Here is a 24,231-nt window from a genome sequence, read left to right as displayed (position 1 = left end):
TAGGAAAATTTAGAGTGCGATTTTTCATTAAATTCTCAAACAGTAACCAGTCAGTATTTTTTCTAGTAGTATTTTTATTAGACTTTGGTCACCTAGAATTACAAAAACAGGAAGATGATCTCATGACATGACATGTTTCACTTCCAAAGCCATAGGATTAGTTGTGGCGGACAAAATTAAATCCAATATATACGAATGTTCCAGTCTTTTAGGCCTATATGTGCATATTTCAGGAGCATGAATGACAACACGGTTGTTTAATATATAAAATCGTGAAAAATTTTACCGTTGGTGTTGCTCCTACGACAATTCCAATCAACGGGTTTAGAGTTTTAAGTCTCCCGCAGCTATTGTAGAAATAAATATCCTGAGGCAGAATAGTGTTTAAAAGTTCTTCAGTATGTTTTGCGGAGGATTATAAAATGGATGTTATACGTAGGAAGGGAGATACACACAGTCACTAGTTCACAATTTAGATCAGTGTTTCTCTTAATGAGGCATGTATTAAAACATCGTTTAGTATATATCATTACTCCACCTCTGCAGTGGCTGATGCTGTCGCATCGATACTGTCTGTAGTTAGGAATACAGAGTCCCTGGCATGCTTTTCTATTATAATGCCAATGTCTATACCATTTTCATTGAAAAAAATCCTAATGCGGAAAGGAAGGAGGAAATACCTTATATACTTTCCCTTTTAAAGTGCGACTGGGGATGAGGGAACCCAATCGCCAAATCTTGGTGGTGACGAATTATAGTCTACTACCTTTTAGTTCCAGCGCCACTGTAGAATCATTTAAAATTTTTCGATGTGAGGGAATTGAAGAAATCCGCATTAACCCCCCCCCGACACCGGGATAACAACTCCGGATCTCCCGAATATGCGCCGATTCTTCTTACAGTTACACCAGGAAAGCATGCCAAAGGAAGGGAGAAAATCCCTTATACTTTAACCCTCGAAAAGGAAAAGTTGGAGGCAAATTACATTTCAGTACTTGTTGTTGAAATGTTTTCAAAGGTTTTGCAATTTTTAAAGCTCGATTATATAAGCTGTGCTTTTAAATAAAGTTTATAAAATTCGGCTAAAGATTTCTTTTAATTAATTCTTGTCCAAATTGTATTAAAAAGCTTAAAATATCGTCTGTAACTCAAAACACAGAAACAAGACTTAAAGAAAAACAAGTAATGAAACAAGGTCAAACGAGAAAATTGTAGAACTTTCCCCGTTTTCCTTTCTTGGCCTTATGGAACGTATAGAAAAATGTAAGGTACTATATTTTTATATTCATCTGTCTGTTATTAATTAACAAACTGATCTACTTAAAAGCAACAGATGCAATTCTTAAGAACATTACTTTTTTTTTTAAACTTTTGAATCGGATTGATTTCAATAAAAATAATTAAAAAGAAAAAAATGAAAGTGCTGAGATTTGAACGGTCGCCCAAAGGTTTTGTTAAGGTTTTTCTACGCTCTCGCTGAGCTCATCTTAGTCTACCATTCTGCTGTTGCACTCATTCCTGCTAACTCATTTCTTTCTGTTTTCTTCGTTTTGTTATTAAGCACCATTTTTCTCTTTTTTTTTCAGTCATTTCTCGGTTTAAATATCATCTTCTTCTCATTTAATCCACATAAAATTCCTTTGAATAGCAAAATCACAAAATCACGTAGGATTGTAGACATTAGGTTATTTTAAGGCCGGAGAAATGAAAAATCAGCCACGCCTTCGCCGGGAATCGAACCACGGACCTCTGGAATACGCGCCCAGCGTGCAGACCACTACACCACGAAGGCACGCTGAGAAGGTGGGAGAAATACCTTATAGGATTATGTAACTCCTCTGAGTTTAATTGGAAGAGGTCCGGCTGGTAGTCGGGCGGAATTTTTCTCGTTTCATGCTGCGAGATATGGGTTTCACCTTGAAACTTTTCAGGTACAGCTAAATGATAAAAGTTACATTAGGAATGTTCAAAGCAGTTTCCTTTAACTTCAGTACACTTTTGTGAGCGAATTTTCCAAAGATTAAATACTTGAAACTATTCGTTTCTTAAAGTAGAGGAAACCGATAGGGGATGAATACCGATAGCTGAGTAGTGGATGAATCCGAGATGGAGCTTAATTTCCATGTGCTAACTGGAGACTTTGAAGGTATTATTTTCGAATTAGCCCCGCCGTAGAAAATCATAGAGCGATAGTTCTCTCGCGTCACCCTGTCTTTCAAAATTTATTCTACGACATATAAATTGCAATTATTATCACAAATTATCTTTTGCACATATTGTCTGCCCCTGTCTCAAAAATTTCGGAGTTAACTACAAAAGAACTTCGAATGAACATATAATAAATTTCCTCATCAGTTTTCATTTATGTGGATACCGGAGGGCAAATCCTTAGGTTTTGATAGGCTGATGTCTGCGAGTCATTCAAGGTCGAATTTTTTCGCTTCACAAAATGCTGCTCCGAACACACGCTAATATAATGGATAGCAAAAACCCCATCGAACTATCAAATTCAATGGTCGGGCATTCTAGTAATATCTTTCTCCTGATCTCCGGAGATGGATATCGCCCCGGGCGGCATTCATTTCTCTTCGATTCTCAAGTCTTAATCACACGTGACGCATCTCCGGATCTTAATTATTGAAGGAATCTCCGCGTGACCACGCGGGACTGAGCTTCGAACGCGGAGGGCGTGCCACTGCACAAACCTAACAGAGTAACTCTTTTACTGCCTTTTTATAGTAACTTGTCAATGACCGTGAATTTATGGCCCGTGGGGTGCTGCAATTATTTATTTAACGCGGATGCGATATCCTCATTTTACCAGCCTAACACTTAATTGACACTGAGTTTTGATTAATGAATTCGGTTTTTAATAACTTGTCTACTTTCTCGAGAAATTTTTTTAGGCAATTGTTGGCCACGTGAGAAGAAGACTATCTGCCATGTTTTGATTATAAGGTCAAATTCTCATTTAATGTGAACACCTGTTTAATCTTCCCAAAGTCAAACAGTTATCGTCGCATCTTTAACTATTCCGAGAGTACCAAGTGAATGTTAGAAAAAATGAAAATAAACATTTATTTTACTATTGGCCAATGTCTTAAACTGAACTTTTACCTTCACCCCCTCTTAAAACGCACTAAAATATGTCTAAAATATCAAAACGACATACGTATACATCCGATTTAAAACACTTCCAACTTGCTGCTCATCGTGCACAAAAAAAAGGGGGGGGGCAATTCTATATCTCTCTTCTACTGAGCCGATTGATGGAATTTAACTTGTATTTTCCGTGCTTGAAAAGTGCGACTTAGGATATATATTAGATTTACATATATTGCTCAAACATTCTACGACTCAAATTATGCCAAAGTGCCAAGTTTAGTAAAAATCGCCCGAGTAGTTTAAAAAAAAATTAGCTTTAAAATTTTAGCTTCTCAATGTTAATTCAGTTTGATACAAATTTGTTGGTATCTCTCTCTTTTTTTTTTTTTTTTCTTATTAAACTTACTTGATTCCTTCTTTCATAAATCAAAATATAGGCTCAATCCAAATAAAATTATTTTTATTTATTATTTTATTTATTTTATTAATTTGTATTTTTTAGTAATTTTTAAAAAAATTTCGAAAACATTTTTAATTACAACCTATAAAATTTTTACCCTCACTTCAAAGTAGATGCTGTTATTGTCAATAATGCTCACTTGTCTGACGTGCAGTCAGCCCAAGCCCGTTAAAATTAGAAATACAAAGAGAGAAAAAGTAGAACCTCGTGGCAGGGAGCACAAGATTACGCCTTTCGTTGGCAACAGCCTTGAGCACCATACAGGTGACAGTGCGATTTAGCTCAATTTCGCTCTCAATTTTGATGAAGAGCACCGCAGCGGACGGGTCCGAGGGTCTCTCATCCCGCTTCTCCTGAGGACTTTCGGCTTGCCACACATTTAGAGTGCCCCCATGGCGCACGGATTGTATACATTTACAAGCATCCATGCCTTCTCCGGCATTTGAACTCGCTCTCCCATGATATACACGAATTTATATATTTTCGCGTTTTAAAACTCTTTTATGTTTGTGCACAGTGAAAATACTAGGTTATCATAAATTAGAATTTCGCTAAGTGAACTATTTTAGGCATAAATTGAAAAATGTTCCTCAAGATAAATTTTTCAATATCTCGGAAAGTTTCTCACCAAATTTTACAAAATTTAATATTTAGGCATAATTTGAGGCATCGAAATATGAAAAAAATCACTATGCTATTTCAAAGTCCGATTCAGTATCAAATATCTATGTTAGAACAATACTATATATATATAAATCTAGTACATATCTTCAGTTGCGCTTTCGAGACTTGAAGAACACAAGTTAAATTTCGTCAATCGGACCAGTAGAACGGGAGATATTGAACTGCCCCCCTTTTTTTGGTGCAGAGTGTACTTTCTGTTTGTTGTTCATTGGCTCAACCACCTAAGCAGGGCCTTCTCTAGAAGTCTTCTCCAGGCATCTATGCTTTTGGTAACTGTTTTCTAGTTTTTGACCTTTAGAATATTCAACACAATCGCTCCATCTCATCAAGGGCCACCCCGAGGTCTGGCTCTTATGGGCTTGCACGAAATTTTTTATACTACACCGAGTTTCGTATATTCTGGCTTGATGACCAGCCCATTTAAGTTTCTGTATAGTTTGAAGAAATTTACTGCATCAGGTTGTCTATAGATCTTGTACAGCTTGTAAATTAGATCTTCTCCATGGTCCATTCACACGGACCTCATCAAGTATGCAACGCTATATTCTTCTTTCAAAAATCCCTAAAGTTTCATCATCATGTAAATTCAGCGGCCAAGCTTCCGACGCACAAGTCAGAAAAGATCGTACAAGACTCGTAAAGAAGAAATTTAGTTCTTGACTTGAAAAAGGCTGGATTGTTTACGTCTTTGGATACAATGTTACAACTACGCGTCAATACGCCTGCTCCTACCATTTCGTCAACTCTGAATTTCCTAGTGATTTTATGTTGTTTCGCTTAAATTTTTTATCAATTCCTCAACACTAAGCTTTAGAAAAGTTAATGACCAGAGTTAAGCACCAAATAAAATGGGTAGGATCACCACTGAAGGGAAAAAAAGATTGCAGAAAAATATGGAGATAACAAGCATATCCGGAACATAGTTACTGCATACCCCAGCAGTCTCAAACTCGCAGCCCCCAGAGAAATATTTTCTGGCCCGCGAACACATTACAGTATTACATTTGTTCCAGATACAGTGTTGCTAAGATTTCAAGATTTTAAATTTTGAAACCCGAGTTTACATTTTTTTATTACCTTTCAAAACGAACGTCAGTAACACACCAGGTAATTAGCAAATAAAGCTTATAAATCTAAAATATTCTATAAATGTTTTTCGATGGTTTGAAAATCCAGATTTGATTAACTTTTAAAAATGTCCAAAAATTAAACAGCTGAGTTACGAACTTGTGCACTAAAACTAATCGCTTGTTTGGGAATACGTTTATATGTGAACTGCTTTTCACAATTGAAAATAAACAAGAAAAAGAACGCGAGTGATTCCATCCAGTGTCAAGCTGTCATTAAAAATGAATGAAGTTTACGATTATTTATGTACAAACATAGCTTATAATAGCTTAATAACATTTATGTTCCAAAAAGCTCTGGAATGGACTTTACAGCTCTGGAAATTTTCACAAAGTACTCGTACAGCTCTTCCAGTATTACGCGGGACAAATAGTAGTTACCAACTGAAACTACTAAGAACGTTAAACAGAAGGCAATATGCAAAGCCTCAATGCTTAAGCTCGCAGAGTGATCTCTCAATATTTTCATTACTCTAAGCTAAACTCTGAAATAAAAACCGAACTAAACTGAATTGATCTGCTCTCCGGTTTTATATAATTTTATCCCGCCTGCAGAAAACTTCCGGTACCTTCGATTTCTCAATATTGGTGGAAGGCATACATTGTTACAGTTATTATATGACCTGATACATTAACAATTACATATTTTTCCCCTTCCTCCGGCCCTCCCCCGTGGGGTTCCGCGATCCGGACTGATATTACGTTATGCATCCATCGGACATTACTGAGCCGGACACATCACACTCCTGTGTGATATTCTCGGCAAGAACAGTTCAGTTCAGTTCGGTTCAAATACATAGGGATCGGACCAGTTCCAGTTACACGCGGTCGGACCCAAATATCGCTATATGATGGCTACGTTTAATGACATTTGGCAGTTTCTTGCCAAATTTTGCGACACAAATTAGTTGCCAAAAACATCGCCGGCTTGGCGCTCCATTTACCTCAATGTTAAATGGACCTACCCCTGTAATCGAATATTGCTTATATATACAAATGCTATTCGGATATTGCTATATATACAAATTTCGCACCAGTGTTTTTATTCTCGTACCGAAGAAAAATTTAATGAATAAGAAAAAAAGCAAACACGAACCGACATTGTTTAAGATTTCTCCGAGTCGGCTGCACATTCTCCTTCTCTAATTTATTGGGGATGATTTAAAGCCAGGAGTAGTAGAGACGACAATGAGAACGGGCGAGATTCAAGTTACAGGAAGTAAAAATTGAAGATATGTTATTAGGTATTGTAATGCTGTGTATTGTTATTGGAAGGTAAATGAGTTTTAAGAAATGATAATGCGATAGTTAGCTGTAGTTTATTCATGATTACTTTTAATTTATATTCTTACTGTTAGGGGTATATCCATACATTTTTTTTAAAAATTCGTTATGTTATTTCTTTGAAAACCATCCTCTCCAGCGGCGGGTCGTCTAGAAAACAAAAATGTATGCTAAAGATTTGAATAAGTCCAGCTACTGTCATTTCGTAAATCACACATCTCATGATTTAAATGCATTTTTATTGAAATCAGTCAGATCACAAATAAGAATTTATTTGTATTTAATTTTATTTATAAGTATTTTATTTAATGCAGTGGCAACTCATTGCTTTTAAGTATCCGAAATTTGTGGTTGAAATTGCTTCATTTGTTACATGCTATCCTATGTGAAGAACATGCTAAAAGTAAGTAATGAAAGTAACAAGTTTTTTAAGTTGTCAAAATTAGGGATATATAATGGATAGAAAGACCAGAAAAAATATAAACTACAGTAAACGCCGCTTAATCTAAACGCGGTTAATATTATCATTCGGATATTGCTATCGCATTACCGAAGTCTCGCCCGTTGGCGTACGAAATCATGAAACATCCATCGCTTATTGTGATAAACAATTCGGTTAAAGTTATAGAATGAATTCTCCAAATAAGGTCAATCGCCCAAAAGTGCTGCTTTAAATTTTAATACTATTTATCAGTAGAGATTATCGATAGAGATGGCTCAGGTGGATAGCGGAATATTTAGTAACTAGATAATAGATGAACACGCATTTATACTAAAAGTGAGCTTTATTTATCTCGTCTGTTTGAAAGGGGAAAAATATGTAGCATAATTCTACAAAAAATATTCAAAGTTTTTAATTAGATATGTCTTGAATTCGCATTTTTATTTCGGTCAATATGACTAAATCGCATTTTTATTTCGGTCAATGTGACTAAAAAATAATATTCTTAATCTATTACTTTTGAATAGTTTAGTTTCGTAATTAATAATAAGCGGCAGATTCTGTATAAAGGATTAATAGCTTACGTTTTCCGAATGGCAACAGACTGGACTGAAGTGAACGTTTGAAGTGAACAACGCAAAATCGTATTTCGAAACTAATAGGAAAAGATGCAATTTTTTTTTTTTTTTTATTTTTCTAAACAATCTAATTTTAAAATGTTCGGGTAAGCAGTTTTGAAAAGGTGGCAACACTGTTTGTGATCCGAAGTTCCATTGTATTGCGTTCTTTTATAAATAAATGCTTCTACTGCACGTAAAGACCCACAAAAGTTAGACTTGGTAAATAAAATATTTAAAGATTTTCAGGTCAGAATTCCAAAGATTGAAATGACGAAGAAAGTGTGAAATTTCGAGTATTTTCAAATACTTGAATCTTTTCCAAGATTGGTGTTTTTCAAAAACTCAAGTGGTATCATTTCAGGAAATAAAGAGTAGGTTATAAAAAGTTTTCATTCGATTTTTATGTAAATAATGTTAGCTGGTGAAAAATGGCTAGTGAAAAACGAAATGAATTCTGTAACGCCAACAATATTTAGTCGAGAGAGGAAAAGGCCAGATTTGCATAATTTGGGATAAAAAAAGTTCTAATCAGGCAACCGTGACTGTAGAAATATATCAACTTTTTAGGAACAGCATTTCTACAGTCAAGCGATGACAGACTGGAACACATCCTCGCAGTAAGTATGAATCTTCAAAGAAAATTACATCCGTTTAAATGAGAGAAAAACGCCATTTTGTTTCCAAAGAAGTGTTTTTCTTCTCGTCCAAAACATCAGGGAGAATAATACCTAGGTAGTGATGACGTCGTTTGATGACTCACTCGTTTTCCCACTGTCGAACAGGCTTTTTGAAATATGTTCGTCTGAAAAAAATAACAAGAAAAGAATTGAACAGGATATGTGTATAAATCAAAGTGCCTGGCTTACTGCTTTGAACATTCGCATGTTATGTGACAGGAACGTGATTTTTGCACGCATGTCAGAAACTTTCTCTTATATGCAGTGGGCACCGCTTAATGTGTTCGCGACTATTTTGATAACGTTACAGGATGAGAAAAAATGCCTTTCAAAACAGCAATGAAATTTAACCAATTTAATATAAACATAACCAAGAACAGATAAATACTTATTTTCAAAGAATTCACATACAAGAAAATACAAAAATTCGCTTATGAACTGTTCACAATATTTTTAATGGAAAAGTTCATTTACGAACGATTCATGAATTTTCTGGAAGTTATTTAACAGATGTTGAATCCTAAGTCTTAAACACATTTTAGTAAATGTGTTCATGGATTTCCCCCCCCCGGAAGTAAGCAAAGGGGAAACAAATTCAGGCGAATATTCCCCGCCACCCTCCCGAAGAAGAGAGACTTATGTTTCACCGCTCTAAAATCGATAGGGGTATTCAAAATTTGGGCCAAACTAAGGTTGCTTTCTTTAGCTTAATTTGGAACGGTTGATTAAAATCAAAAGTAATGTTTTTGTTGATTTAATCCCTTAATTTTTGACATTTCTCTGTTATTTAATAATTTTTATGAATTATTTTGACTTGAATTAACTCCAGTTTAAAATTACATTGTAGAAAGTTTGATCCTATTAACCGAGTTGTTGATCCCAATAAGCGATGTCTTTTCCATGTTTTCGTGTACAAACGGCGGGATTTCGGCCATTTCATAATAGTATCCGAATGCTGAGATTAACCGAAACTATATTAAGCGACGACGATGTTCAACGCTTGATATAATAAAAGATAAAATTATTAAAAAAAGAAATCTGAAAGGTTTCAGATTTTATATTACGCGTAAAGGGACATTTTTTTAACGTTTTGTGGGTTACCTTTATTTATTAAATATCATTTTCTTCGCACTTAAACCGTATAAGATTCAATTCAACAACAATATCACATAGTAATTTAAAAAGAACATATCTTTAGAATTTCCGATACACAGTCTCGCGCATTGGAAATATTCATACCCCCCGGTGTAGTGTTTTCATTGTTCGCTTTGAAATTGTTGTGTTTGTTTTACAGAGTATGAAATAGATAATAAAACAAATTCCAGATTTGGGCTTCCAGATGCCCATATTCCAGTGAAGGACTACGTTATTCAAAATTCGATGTCTCTAGGTACCGCTGTTTTATGACAGTGCGAGAAACATACATACATTTATGCAGATTCATCATTATTTACTTTCTTTAAATACAATACAGGGTTCTAATATTTGGTGGCAACAATTTGAGAAGTCAAACGCTGTTTATAGTGAACCAACGCAAAATGCGAAAACGAAATTTATAGCTTTTCTGGGCAAATTGACCCTTTGGCTAATAAAGAAAGAAAAAAAATTCTGATTTCAAAATCGCACCGGAGGATTGGTTAAGGTTTTCTTATGCTGTCGCTGCGTGTCGCAGGCTATCAACCTGCTCTCGGACTCACTCGTGCTAACGCTATTTTTTTCTCCCCATCTTTTTAACTTTATTATTACGCATCGCTTTCTTTGCACTTACGTCACATAAAATTCAGGAACAATATCAAAGAATATTTAAAAATAGCGTATCATTATTCCCTATAATTCCTTCAGAATTCCCTTTACAATGTTAGGGGTTGCCATATTTCTTTCTTTCTTTTTCCTAAGTTCGTTATGTTATTTCTTTGAAAATCAGCGGCTCAAGCGGCCAGCCACCTAAAAGACTTATCATAAAAATCATATAATGATTTTAATGAATGCAGTTAGTCTTCTTTGATAAAATTATGTAATATTTATAATTAGACATCTCATGATTTAAATTCATTTTTATCGAAATCAGTTGAATTAAAAATTAGAAAAAGTATTTTTAAGAACTGCGTTTATTGCTTTTAAATCGCTTAGTTCTTTAAACAAAGACAGACAGGTTAAATCTGAAAGAAAAATTAAATATCTTACGCTTTGATGAATGGCAACACACTGGCGCGAGAAAGATAAAAGTATTTTATTTCCCCCACTGGCAACACATTTCTTTTAAATCGCTTAATTTGTGGATTAAATCTGAAAAACAAAAAGTGACGAGGGGCAATGTAGTGCTTTTAAATCGCTAAGTTTTCTGACTAAATTGAAATCATCAAAATTCAAGTTTCACATGTTCGGGTGGACTTTTCTGTCGATAAAAATTATTCAGTGCGTTATCATATCGTTATCAGTACGACAAATAAAACGTAATGGCCTCGGAATTCTTTTCGATCTTATATGCTTCGTTCGAAAAACGTAGCAAATTTTATAACTCCTCAGTCTTGACTGCTTGTTAGTTCGAAAGAATGTTTTCGATACTAACGATAATCGAATTTTTACTTTTTAATTTCATTCTGTCACTCAAGTTCTATTGTTTAAAACAACAGAGATATTTGATAATTATTGACCTGTCCGTCAGTTTATGAATTACTGATTCGCCACGGTAATTACAACCCGAATCAGAAACACGCGTGCGCAGTGGGGTCCGATCTCTTAACCAAGCATGGATGGGTGGATTTCGTAAAGGAGATTAGAATTAGTAATTTTATTTCCTTTTTTAACCCGTAGCACTTCTTTTTCACTGAACCTATTCCGTAACATTTTTGGCCTAATAAATCACAGTATTTATCGCATTTCCTCGCGCACTTTTCCTCTTTTGTTATCGTCCAAAAATGGAAAGAAAAAATTATGAAAATAATTTAATTTTTAAGGAACGCATTAGGGCAAAAAAAAAAAAAAAGAACAAATGAAAAGTAGTCATAAATAAACTACTGGTAACTAACTATCACAGTGTAATTTCTTTTAAAGAAACCTACATTCAAATAAAAATATAGTCATATTAAACATTGCAATATCTGATGGTAACTGAGCTGGGCTCGTCGCGTTTCCGGATCAGTTACCTTGTAAACCTCTAAGGGCACGACGCCTGAATGAGTCTGGACCGTTGTTCCCAAGAGGGACATCGGAGATAGGAAAGACATAGGGAGCGTACAAAAGGACCCGGATCTAGAAAGATGAAACACAGCAAAATATCAGCAAAAGATTCTTATACAGCAGATGATTGTAATTGTTATTGGTCAAATCAAGGATTTCTATTATAATGCTGAAAAGAGAAATGGAACATTTCTGAGAAAAGGAAAGATTATTTGTTGAATTTTGAAGTTTCTAAAAATATGAGAATATGGGATTTTGATTACGATCAAATAATTACAGGACACAGCCGCTTCCCGACGTACCTGAAGAGATTTAATTTTGCAAAATAATAGTCTTTGTAGTTTTTGTAGTGAAGGCAATGCACGACATTTCGTCGATTACTGCGTATTATTGCGACATGTTAGAGAAAAACATGGCAACATCAAGGAATTCTACAGCCGCAATAAAGAGTTTAGATTTGCAAAGGATTTATAAAGAGAATAGAACAACACTGAAAATTACGGTTGATGTTTTAAATCTCTTTTTAATCTCTGTTTTAATTATTTGTTTTAACCTTTTAACTGTGTTTTGTTTGTCTCTGTTGGGTGGGCTTATGAGGCCGATTATTATACCAAGAGGGTTGCAACACATTCGTACAATATCAATAAAGAACAAGATCAATAAAGAACAATTATCAATAAAGAACAAGGCGGCGAAGCGCTGGAACGTAAAAAATAGAAAAAAAATCACGTGCTTGGACGGTTTTTTAAGTGTGAGAACACCTTCCATGTCGGGGTAGCTTAATGAAGAATATGCAGAAAATGCGTTTCAAATAATAAATGCAAGAGTAAATAAAATGGATGAAATGCTAATACAAGAATGCAAATACAAATTGAAGAGATTGAATAAAAGTAAGCATAATCAAAGCAATACAATTTAGCAATCAAACTAACTTTACCAGCGAAAAACTATGTACGACAGAGGCTTTTAAAATTTTCAGAAAACCTAGCTCTGATAAGCTACGGGGAAGATACAGGAGGAACTACACTGCTGTGAATTTATATGTTGAATCTGGCTGAGGTTTCTTTAATATCGGAAAATAATTTCACGTATAGCTCCTGTTATGAGTACACAATTTCTCTCTTTATAAGCTGTGAATCAATAAATCCTACCTTAACTGAAATCACTTACTTTTTAAGTCAACTTGTAAAAACATGTTCCGTTTTCTTCGGCTTTTAAGTCTATAGGCCTATAGTCTATAGGCCTATAGTCTATAGGCCTTTAGTCTATAGGCCTATCTTTATAGTCTATAGGCTTTTAAGTCTATAGGTCTTGGGCTCTAGGCCCAAGAGTCGATATTGGCTTTATCGGATTTGATGAAGTTTTGAAGGGTGATAATCTAGGAGTCGATAGCGAAATATAAACCACCGATGAATCGGCATAATCAAGATCCCATTGATAACAAAACAAGAATTATTCATGAAATTGATAATGAATTTTATTTAGATAAAGCTGTATCATCTAGTAAAGAAGAAATCATGTAAAAAACATTAGAGAAAAACTACACCAAAATTATTTGATTTATTTAAAAAATAAATAATACTTTTTTTTAATTGCAGAGTTATTAGATTATATCGATGCAAGGAACGTCAAAAACGTGCTATCCTTCGCCGTGATTCGGCCTCCGGACCTCCCGAATACGCGTCCACTGGGCTTCCACCTACACCATGAAGCCATGCGGGAAAGTAGACCGTAGCAAATGCAGAAGCTACAAGCATACTGTAGCTTCTGCATTCTATGGTCTGCAACATACATTCTTCTTTCTTTTTAATTTGTGCCCTAAGACATTAGTTTAATGAGAGATTTAGCCCATCGGGCAGTATACTAAATTGGAAATGGTTTGGTTTATTTAATTATGGCAAAGTACATTAGGGCTATCTTCCTAAGGGGAGGGATACCTTCGTGGAGGACTTTCTAAAGGAAACGGGTTCTTTCTGTTCTGCGAACTCTTCATAGACTAGACTGTCACGAACTTTATATGATAGTCTGGACTATGACGAAACATTTAACACTGAAGTCAGAACTCCCAATCCTCTCGAGCACTGATCCTCCAACGAATCAAACCACGCTTTAAATTAAAATGACCAACCAACGTGCTTGTGTCCTCCCCAACGTTTAACCCTTATTGCTAGTGATCTATCTCGAATAATTTTTTTCGATGTGTTAATTGTGATGTTAACTCGTCGAGCGTACAGCCAGAACTAAATTTTTTTTTATATCTTATTCACTTCTGTCAGACTGTTTTTGATTGATGTCATTTTCGAAACATTACTCGTAAGCATTGATCATCTGAGTGCGTCCACGCTACACACGTCCTTCTTTTCTCCTCGTCCTTCTCTTCTCTTCGCCTCTCTGAATTATAATAACAAGGATGCCGATGCCACTGCTAAAGCTCGAAATAATAACTGAAGTGGCAATAAATTATAACTAAAGTAGGAACTCATGCCTTAAGGCTGATTTGTCTCAGAATATCTTAAAACTAATATCAAAACAGCTCGCAGAACGCGAATAATAAAATTAGGTTATAATAATAAGGTTTATAACATCCCGTTGGAATATTAAAATTCGTAATACTATTGAAATATATAATAATATTGGAAATATACTATTGGAATGTTAAAATTCGCAATTTTAAACTATAAAAATGACATGTTACTTATTTTCCAAATATTATGGTATTCCATTTAAAATTGCTTTACGAATCGTTGTTATCCTCAGCTTCAAAGCAAGTCACTGAAGTTAGGGCGCCGATTGATTTAATTCATTATTCTACTAAGAGTTTCAATTGTAAACAAATGGCTGCCTCATTTAGGCCGAGCGCTACTTAAACTTTTATTTCTAAAACTTTTAAATAATTCTACAACTACTGCATGCAGTTAACTAAAGGCATAGAAACCGTAACCGGAACATAAGAACAACATAATTCAACCACTTTTAAAGCAAAAAATGCACAATTTACCAGCACATAAGAATAAAAAAACAGAGGTCGCTAATCCTGGTACAAGGGTGGGTTTAATGTATGTTTACTAAATACAAGGTGTAAAGAAAGTATTGTAGCAGTTAATACTCTTTAAACGCGAACATTGATCTGTTAACTGCGTCAACGCATACACTCTCTTTTTTTTTTTTTTTTTTAATTTTTGCCTTTTCTAATATAAGATAACGCACTGATACGGATCCATTTGTACGTTGTTCCCCTTTTTTTTTTTCAGTGAAGGCTTAAGTAATGTCGGTAGTTTCAAAGTTTGTTCCGGAGAATTTAAAAAAAAAAAAAAAAAAAAAAAAATTATTAAACAATTCGTACTCGATAACTCTTTTAGTAAGTAGAAATGATAACATTTTTTTCGTTTTCAGAAGTAATGCAACCATTGCGATATTTTATTTTACTTTACATTTCAACCTACTACCATTTTCTTTTCTTTTCTTTTATTTATTTTCGTGGAAGTGAAGAAGGACGATTAAATGTCTTTCTGGAGAGCTTCAAGATTTTCTTCTTTTATTGGTATTTCTTTGTAGTAGCAACTGAAAATTTTTTCCAATACACTTGGTTTATAATTTTCCATTAAATGCTTAAAAAAGGGGGTTATCGCGAGTTCTTCCAAGAAAAGAACTTGTCTGTTAATCGAGTTTATTCGCAAAAGAAATCTTCGAATTATGCTTGCCTTTGCCAGAAATTTCAGCTTCTGCGAGTCTGCCCTTTCAAATAACTATGTTTGCCGACGACATGGCAGCCGGCTTAAATGGCATGGCAGCCGGCTTTAAGTAAATATGCGACATTATTAAAACCTCTTGCGTTTGTGTGCATTGGATAGCTTTGGGCGGCTGTTGTACCTATTCATAGAACAATGTTTATTATTCGTTGAAAAGAAGCATTTAAAACACGATAGACGCGGCTTAATGTGTTCTCGATTAATATTATTATTCGGATACTGTTATCGAATTGCCAAAAAACGGTCCCGTTTATATAAGAGAATATGAAAAAGATATCGCTTATTGGGATCAACAGTCCAGTTAATAGGATCAATTAAACTGAAATAATGCTGTCAAATAAAATATAAAAATCTCTGATTGATTTGATTTACTTGATTACGGCAAAGCACTTGAGGGCTATCTGTGTGAATGAAGGGATGCCTTCAGGAAGGACTTTCTAAGGAAACTGGTTTGTATCGATTTTACACATCGGGAAGACCACGAAAACGGCTATAAAGCCAGTTTGGGGTCTAGAACTTTTCGCTCTGTCGCTGACAGCTGATTCGCCGTGAGTCGTTTCGCCGTCAAGTAGAAATGAAATAGGTAATACAGGTTGGTTATAATATATGTAATTGTTTACAAATACGGAATATAAAGAACTTATACTTAGTTTATAAGGTATTTTCTCATTGCGTTCTGCATGCCTTCGTGGTGTAACGCATACTCGGCGCGTATTCGAGAGGCCCAGGTTCAGGTCCTGGCGAGAGCATTGCTCATTTTTCAGGTACATTCAGTGGCGCCTGAACTAAATGGTGGTGGATGAAGATTCTTCACTACCAGGATTTGGAGACTGGGTCCTCTAATTCCCAGGCGCCCTTTAAAAGGGGGAGTATATAAAGTATTTTCTCCCTCCTTTCTGCATGCCTTCGTAGTGTAACGGTAGGATACTCGCGGTGTATTCGAGAGGTCCAGGATCGAGTCCCGACGAGGGCATTGCTCATTTTTCACGTACTTTAAAAAAAAAAAAAAAAAAAAAAAAAAAAAAAAAAAAAAAAAAGAACTAATAACTTTACAAATTAATTAGTAAATTATGCAGTATCAAATGGTTACAGCCGAAAACATCGCGGCAAAAACATCGCAGACGAAAATGTCCCAGAGAAAACAACGCAAGGCGAAAACGTCGTGCTACAAAACATCGTGGGAGAAAACATCGCAAAGAGAAAACATCGCAGTTCTAAAACATCGTGGTACAAAACATCGTCGTAGAAAATAAAGCGGTTCAAAAACATCGCAGTTTAAAAACATCGTCGTCGAAAATATCGTGGTAAAAAATAAAGTATCTACAAATCATCGCATGACGATAACATCGCAGACATGCTTTTTTCAGGCATGCTTTAATAAGTGTAAATGGATATTCCCATAATGATTTGTGAGTGCAAGATGGAAAGAAGGATAATTTTTACTTTCATATTTTTTATTAATTAATACATTTTTGCTGAGAAAATAAAAAGGAAACTTAAGCATAAAAAATTAATGCAACTTATAGCACTTAATAGAATTTTAAACCGACATAGTTAACTAACAAAGGCCATTAATAAATCATTTTTATAAAGTTTTTACTGGTAATATTTCATGAAAAGTATAATCTATAAGTTGCATTTAATTTTCTATGCTTAAGTTTCCTTCTTACGTTTTCAGCAAAAATTCATTAGTTAATAAAATGAAATTAAATTAATGAAAGTAAAATTTATCCTTCTTTACACCTTGCGCTCACAAATCATTATGGGAATATCCATTTACACTTATTAAAACCTGAAAAAAGCATGTCTGCGATGTTATCGTCATGCGATGATTTGTAGATACTTTATTTTTTACCACGATATTTTCGACGACGATGTTTTTAAACTGCGATGTTTTTGAACCGCTTTATTTTCTACGACGATGTTTTGTACCACGATGTTTTAGAACTGCGATGTTTTCTCTTTGCGATGTTTTCTCCCACGATGTTTTGTAGCACGACGTTTTCGCCTTGCGTTGTTTTCTCCGCGACGATTTCGTCCACGATGTTTTTGCCGCGATGTTATCGGTGGACACCGTATCAAATAGAACAAATTTATCACATTTCATAATTATGGCCAAATTTTTGATATTAACAGAAGTTGTATTATCGTTTCTAAAATTATGCAGGTACAATATTTAAATGATTCGACAAAATTTCTTAAAATTTTAATCAGCTAGTTCAGAGAAATCACTCATGCAAACAAGAAATTCACATTTTTTAAAAATCTTAATTGAAAACTGTATTACTCTGGAATCTTGTTCGGACATTACTCTCTTAAAATTAGTAAATATTAGAGAGAGGTATAAGTTAACTTTTATGTCGTGCGTAATGATATATTTGTATAAAATTGTGTACAAAAACATTTTACATATTATTCAAAAGCTTTTACTGACTCGAAGACGAAATGGCATGAAGACAGAACGGCGGCATCGAAATAGACGCGGCAAACAGTTCTATTCATGGCAATTTTTTGGCCTTGAATCGAACCTAGGTCAAATTACCAGTGTTCGGCAACTTTACGACGCTCGGCCGCTGTTGGGTTAAAATCGTTGAATGAAGTCGAAATATAGTATAGAAATTGTCAAATGACATGAGACATCTCGCTAAATAAGGAATTAAGTCCTGAGTATATTGATTTTGATTTGAGGCAACATCAAAACTGAAAACAATTTCCGGCATCATTGACAGAAGAAGACTCGCTTTCTGAAATGTATTTCCAGATACATTATGAATAGGAACAGTTCGTAAATGAGTTTACGAATGAGCTTATGAGCGGAAATGAGTTCGTAAATGATCCCTGATAATCGACTGTTAATATCTTTTCTCTGTAATTAAAATACCGTGAAAGTTTATTGATATTATTAAAAATTTATCGAAGATTGAAGTCATTAAAGAAATATTTAAGAATTACAAATGCTTATTTTGCATTTAAGAAATCTTTCGCTACTGTCTACAGAGCAGCAGTTGGAGCAATCAAGTATACCTACCTCTACAAATTTCATTGATTCTTTTGCGGACAAAATGCAATAATAATAATAATCTTGAAATGTTGAAACAAGTTTTTCTTCAAAAATACACGTAGAATTTTAATTTAATTCTGTATATGTCATTTTGAAATTTTTTGCTTATCAAGAAGGGAGACAAATTCAGGGACTGCAGATTAAGGCACCGCCCCGGGCGGCAGAAGCTGTAGTTATGCCACTGCTTCATATCTATTCTGATAGTACTGAGTTGATGAGAGAAGTATGCCAGTTTGTTTGTCCTGCACAGGAATAACGCCTGAAGTGTTTTTTTAAGAAAAGATACAGTAAAGCCCAACTAGGTGTTAGGTACCTAATCAACAAAGAACTACTCTAATCTCGGGAGTTCTTTGTGGTCAAAGAGAATAGTCTGAGACAAGTGACGTCAGAACCAGTGGTGGCGAATGGCAAAGGAGATCGTATTGTTCTATGAAGCAAAGAACGTCTGCACATATTCCTTGCTATGAAGTTTCTTTGTGCATGACTTTGGATTCTTAGTTCAGTTGCATTTCTGCTTCAGATCTGAAGGTTGTCTCCGATTTGGAGCATGTGTGAACTTTAGCCCTAGTGTGGATTAACATTAAGATGGTTGCTTTGGAAGATAAACCAACGTATGGAGGCTGCGAAGGCCCAGATGCCGAATACGTGAAACTCATTTTTTCGGATGGTCACGAGTTCATTATTAAGAAAGAATACGCTCTTGTTTCTAACACCATCCGAGCCATGTTGAGCGGTCCCGGAGAATTTGTTGAAAACGAAGCCAACGAAATCCACTTAAAAAAAATACCATCCCACGTGTTGCAGAAAGTTTGTCAGTACTTAACGTACAAAGTCCATTATACGAATAGTTCAACTGAAGTACCAGTGTTTCCGATTGAGGTGGAAATAGCCTTGGAATTGGTGATGGCTGCTCACTTGTTGGACTGTTAATAACCTTGAATTTGTGACTGTTCTCTTTCATGGATTGGACAAATACTTGGTCTTCGCGAAGTGTCTTACGATGCCAGGACCGACGCAAGAAGGTATTGTGATTGTAATATTTAGTCAACCTTTCATTGTAAGATCGAAATTTTTGAGTTAACATTCATTCAAAATTCGGGCTTCCAGGTGCGCATGTTCGGGTAGACGACTACGGTATTCAAAATTAGATGGCTCTATGGTATCGTCGTTTTCACACAATACGAGAAACATCAATCCATTCAGCTTTTTCATTATTTATTTTTTAAATAATATAGGAAGACCCGCTCAGGGAATAAAAGGCTGAGTCAACCTTGCCCAGCACGGGAATGGAACCCCATGCGACGCGCTAGCCACTGCGCCACTGGCCGGCCCTCAGAAAATAAGCCTACCCCTCCTAAAAAAGATTTTCCTGCCATAATTATTCATACCATTTCTGTAAAACTTACTACTTCTAAATTAAAATACAGTGATGCACTTAAGAAACATATCGCCCCAGAATATCAGAAATTATGCAAATTTTCTCAGAACTTAAAGTTTTTCATCCAATCAACAGTATCGCCAGGCTCACCCATCAGATCAGCAACGCCAAAAATACTACCAAAAAAAAAAAAAAAAAAAAAAAAAAATTCTAATTGCTTAAGACACTAGAAATTATACTAAGATTTTCTGAATCACCAAAAATGGATTCTCCTCTATCTCTCTATTTTTCATTGCTCGGTAGAAACTAAATAACTTAGATTGGTAAAGGATTTTGGGTCCTACAAATTTTAGATCCTAGGGAATTTTGTTTCCCTCATGGCTGCTCTGCAGAGATCCACACTTCACGAACACCTTACTGTCAGGTGCCGTATGGGCCTTATTTCATGGAACCGGAACACATCGTACCAAATGCGCGATATTTCCGGAATAAAACATAAAACAAGAAAACAATTTAAAACAATTTAAAAAAATCTGAAAGGTTTCAGATTTGAAATTGCATCCAAAGGGGCTTTTTTTTTAACGTTTTGTATGTTACCTTTATGTATTAAATATCTTGTTCTTTGCACTTAAACCATAAAATTCAGTTCAACAGCAATGTCGTAGAATAATTTTAAAATGAGCACATCTTTAGAGTTTCCGATACAGTTCCGCGCGCTGGAGATGAAAAGGAGGTGTTTTTTTTTTTTTTTTTTTTTTTTTTTTTTTGTTTTGTTTTGGAAAAAATGTTGCCATTGCTCGCTTTTAAATCGTTGAGTTTGTTAATCAAAAATTCGTTAAAATTTTACAAAATATGAAATTGATAATAAAACAAATTCCAAATTTCAAATTAGGGTTTTCAGATGCCCATATTCGCAGTAGCATTATGTCATTCAAAATTGGATGGCTCTAGGTATCGTTGTTTTATCACAATGCGAGAAATATGCATGCGGATTTTTCATTATTTAATTTCTTCAAATATAATGCAGGACTCTAACATTTTAGTCTTCAAATCTTAATTTTTTTTTCAGTCACCTTGGGAAATGGGAACTAATTTTTTTATCGATTCGGATATAAGAAACCAAACTTCGAAAATGCCCCAAAAACGTGTATCAGACTCTTTACGATTAATAATCATTGTGACGAAAATTTGTTTTTAAAGCACTTACAAGATTTGATTTTAAATCATTCACTGCTATTAAATCGCTTGATTTGTCAATCAGTAATTAATTCTGAAAAGAAATATTTCACCCTTTGCCGGATGGCAGTCCACTGGCAGTGGAAGATCAAAATATTTTATTTCAAGATTAACAGAAAATTCGAATTTTGCTTTGCCTAGTGGCATTTCTTTTAAATAGCCAATTGAAACATAAATATCTTACGGTTTCCCAGGCGGCAGCACATTTCTTTTAAATCACTGAATTGGTTAATGAAAATTTCGTAAAATTCGCACAAAACATACAATAAATAAAAAATTCGAAATTAGGTCTCGGAGGTTTAGACGGAGGACTACGTCTCTTCAAAATTGACAAACTCTAGTGCCGCACAATGCAGACAACACACTGTAGAGTCTCATCGTCTTTGGTAACATAAAGTAAGTGAGAACATTCCAAGACTTAAGCGAATTATCGCTATGTCCTGGAAAGACTTGGCTGTAAAAGACCCTTTTATTAAAAACAATAGATTGACAGAAGGCACTGCTCTTGCTTACAGAACCAGCCAGCACTTACGGCGTAACTCGAAAGTAAAGAATTTATCTTAAGTAAATCGTTAACCCAGAGGCTGCACAGACAAAATGCGCGCACGTTGGTTCGTACCTAATATCGGAATGATAAGCTTAATGGCGAGAATAACGCAGATAAACTGCTATCTTCAGCAGACGGTACACGTTCTGATTTTACCCTCTAAAATCTTCCTTTAAATACTATGTCTTTCTACCTTATTTGAATACACGCGAACTAGAAATTAGCGTTCTGGTATGAAAACGGAAATCGAAAAAAGACGATAAAGTTAATTAAAATAAAATAACTGGTTAACACATTCATGCATAATGCATGTAAAATATATTCTGCAGATATCTTGAATTAGAAAACAATTGCGCAGATTCATAAGATGATATTACGAATGAGAAAAACCTGTAAGACGTGGAGTACATTCAACGCATAGTTTTATTCCTTGGTAACTCATTTTTAGTATACATAATTTTTACTCATCATTATTATGGGTGCGATATGCACCCGCACAATTTTGTATAACTTGTAGCATCTTTAGACAATGAATAAAGCGGAGAAATAAGCAGCACATATTAGCACATCGAGAGGAAGGTAAGTGCGCATTTCAGCAAAGAGATATTTATAATGTTGGCTACTTTGTTTAAATTTTGAACTCCGATTGGATAGAAAATATCCGCAATGCTATTCTTGTAATGCAGATTAATTTTCAGATGACGCACTTTAGATTCATATATTAGTAGTTTTAAGACAGGAAAGGACGCTGCCAAATTAAAATGAGGAATTAAAAGGACTCTTGCTAAATTAAAATTGATAGTTTTGTTTCCTATTTTATATCTTACATACATACATATAAACAAAAATACATACATGCAAAGAAACAGAACAAAACAAAAAGCAAGCAGATTTCTCATACGATAATAGAGATGTAAAAATATGTGTATTTTTTTTTTTTTTTTTTAATTACCATTCCAGAAATCTTCTGCTCACCTTTATTTATCTTGCGTACTAATTTTTATAGCGATTCCTACTCCCATAGGAATTCCAAATAAGCTGTTCATTGAATGTTTATGGGAATTTGCATATTCATTGCTTTTAATCGATTGTCTGAGATGCGTGGGAAAACAAAAATGAATGTTAATCCTCTTCAGCTATTCAGTTCAACATTCACGTTTAACTGGAGGGCACAAACGAGGGCTGCGTGGTTCCACCTACTTACCAGCAATACACATCTGCTAATGAGCCTCCGGTCTGCGCTCTGTTGTGGCTACCAAGCCTTCAATTTGTGTATGGATACCAATCATTTGGTGGGCTGGACAAACACTTACGGCGCTCTCGCGTGCCTTCATCATTTCGCACACCTCACCTTGGCCCGATTGTTTCTCACGATGTTTTATTAATTCCTTCCTTATAATGCATTAAAGCGTATAACTGCCTATTACGTTAGAATAAAATTAAGAAGATTATTGTCAAAAGTGAAGAAAAAAAGGATAAAATGTATGTTTACGGAGAAATCTAACACCTATTCGAAGATTTTGAAAATGCGGGGAGGGGGGAGGACACTTATAGAAAATTAGACATGAAATTTTCGTATACAATATTTCTTCGCATATCTTCCCCCTCCCTAGCTTTTTAGTGCTAGGTTCTGAAAGTTTAAAAAATATTCGCGTTATTTTTTCTCTTCTGTTTGTAGAAACTTCTTCTCTCTGAGGACTTCTTCTTCTTCTTCTCTCTCTCTCTCTCTCTCTTTTTTTAAATTATATTTTTCTGGATTATTTTTACTTTTGTTCAATTTGTATTTGCGTTTTTATACTAAACACTGCATCCATTTTATTTTCTCTTGCCCCTTTTATTACTTACAAAGTATTTTGTGCAGATTGTTCCTTAAGGACGTGACAGATCTCACATTTTCAAGAAACTTCCCAAACATGTAATTTCACCTAACTTCTGTTATTTACGTTCCAACTCACTGTAAACCTTATCCACTGCCGATGGGTTCGACTTTTCCAAATCCGGGTGTTTTGTTCGCTTCCCTTCGTTTCTGCTGTGTCCCTTATGGGAACACCGGTCAAGACTTATTCATGTGAGATGCCCATAGGGCTTTATACCGTTATTTATCGATTAGTATCCATAGCCGATTACTAGCATTACTAAACCACATCCAGGCACTTGAGACCTGGCTAATTAGATGGAAAGTGGATATCAGTGTAGACAAATCTTCAGCTGTTCTCTTCACTGGGAAAAAGTAGATTGGTGGAATTGTAACTATTCCTCCCTGCCGTGGGCTAGGCATGTCACTTATCTCGGTGTAAACCTCGACAAAAATCTCACATGGTCCCCACACATACAATCTACTATTATCCAGAAGCTCCGGATCCCCCTTTTCTCATTAATTGCCTGGAACGTCCCTTTATCTCTAGACAAAAAGTTACACATTTACAAACCCATATTGCGCCCCATGCTTGGTTATGTCAGCCGTGTTTGGACTTACTGGTTGGTTAACCATAAGCAATACTTTGTAATAATTCATTAAGTTTATAAGGTATTTCTCCCTCCTTCTTAACATGCCTTCGTAGTGTAGTGGTTAGCACGCTGGGCACATATTCCAAAGGTCCGTGGTTTGCGTTCCGGCGAAGGCATTGCTCATTTTTCATCTCTCCTGCGTAGAAATTACCTAATGTCTCTACAGTGGCACC

General features: G+C 35.1%; 1 protein-coding gene and 1 pseudogene across 2 annotated transcripts in view; both read left to right on the top strand.

Annotated features, from left to right (window-relative positions):
- Positions 1–24,231, top strand: part of Mcr (macroglobulin complement-related) — a 239,657-nt gene that overhangs the window by 92,543 nt on the left and 122,883 nt on the right. The window lies entirely within an intron of this gene.
- On the top strand, positions 18,834–20,344 carry LOC118184204 (elongin-C pseudogene; annotated as a pseudogene).

This window comes from Stegodyphus dumicola, chromosome 7, assembly GCF_044657685.1.
Source record: "Stegodyphus dumicola isolate Sdum_Otavi_A_Nest chromosome 7, ASM4465768v1".
NCBI classification, from domain to species: Eukaryota; Metazoa; Arthropoda; class Arachnida; order Araneae; family Eresidae; genus Stegodyphus; species Stegodyphus dumicola.
Note: the sequence above shows the minus strand (reverse complement) of the source record. Positions and strands in the feature narration are given on the sequence as shown.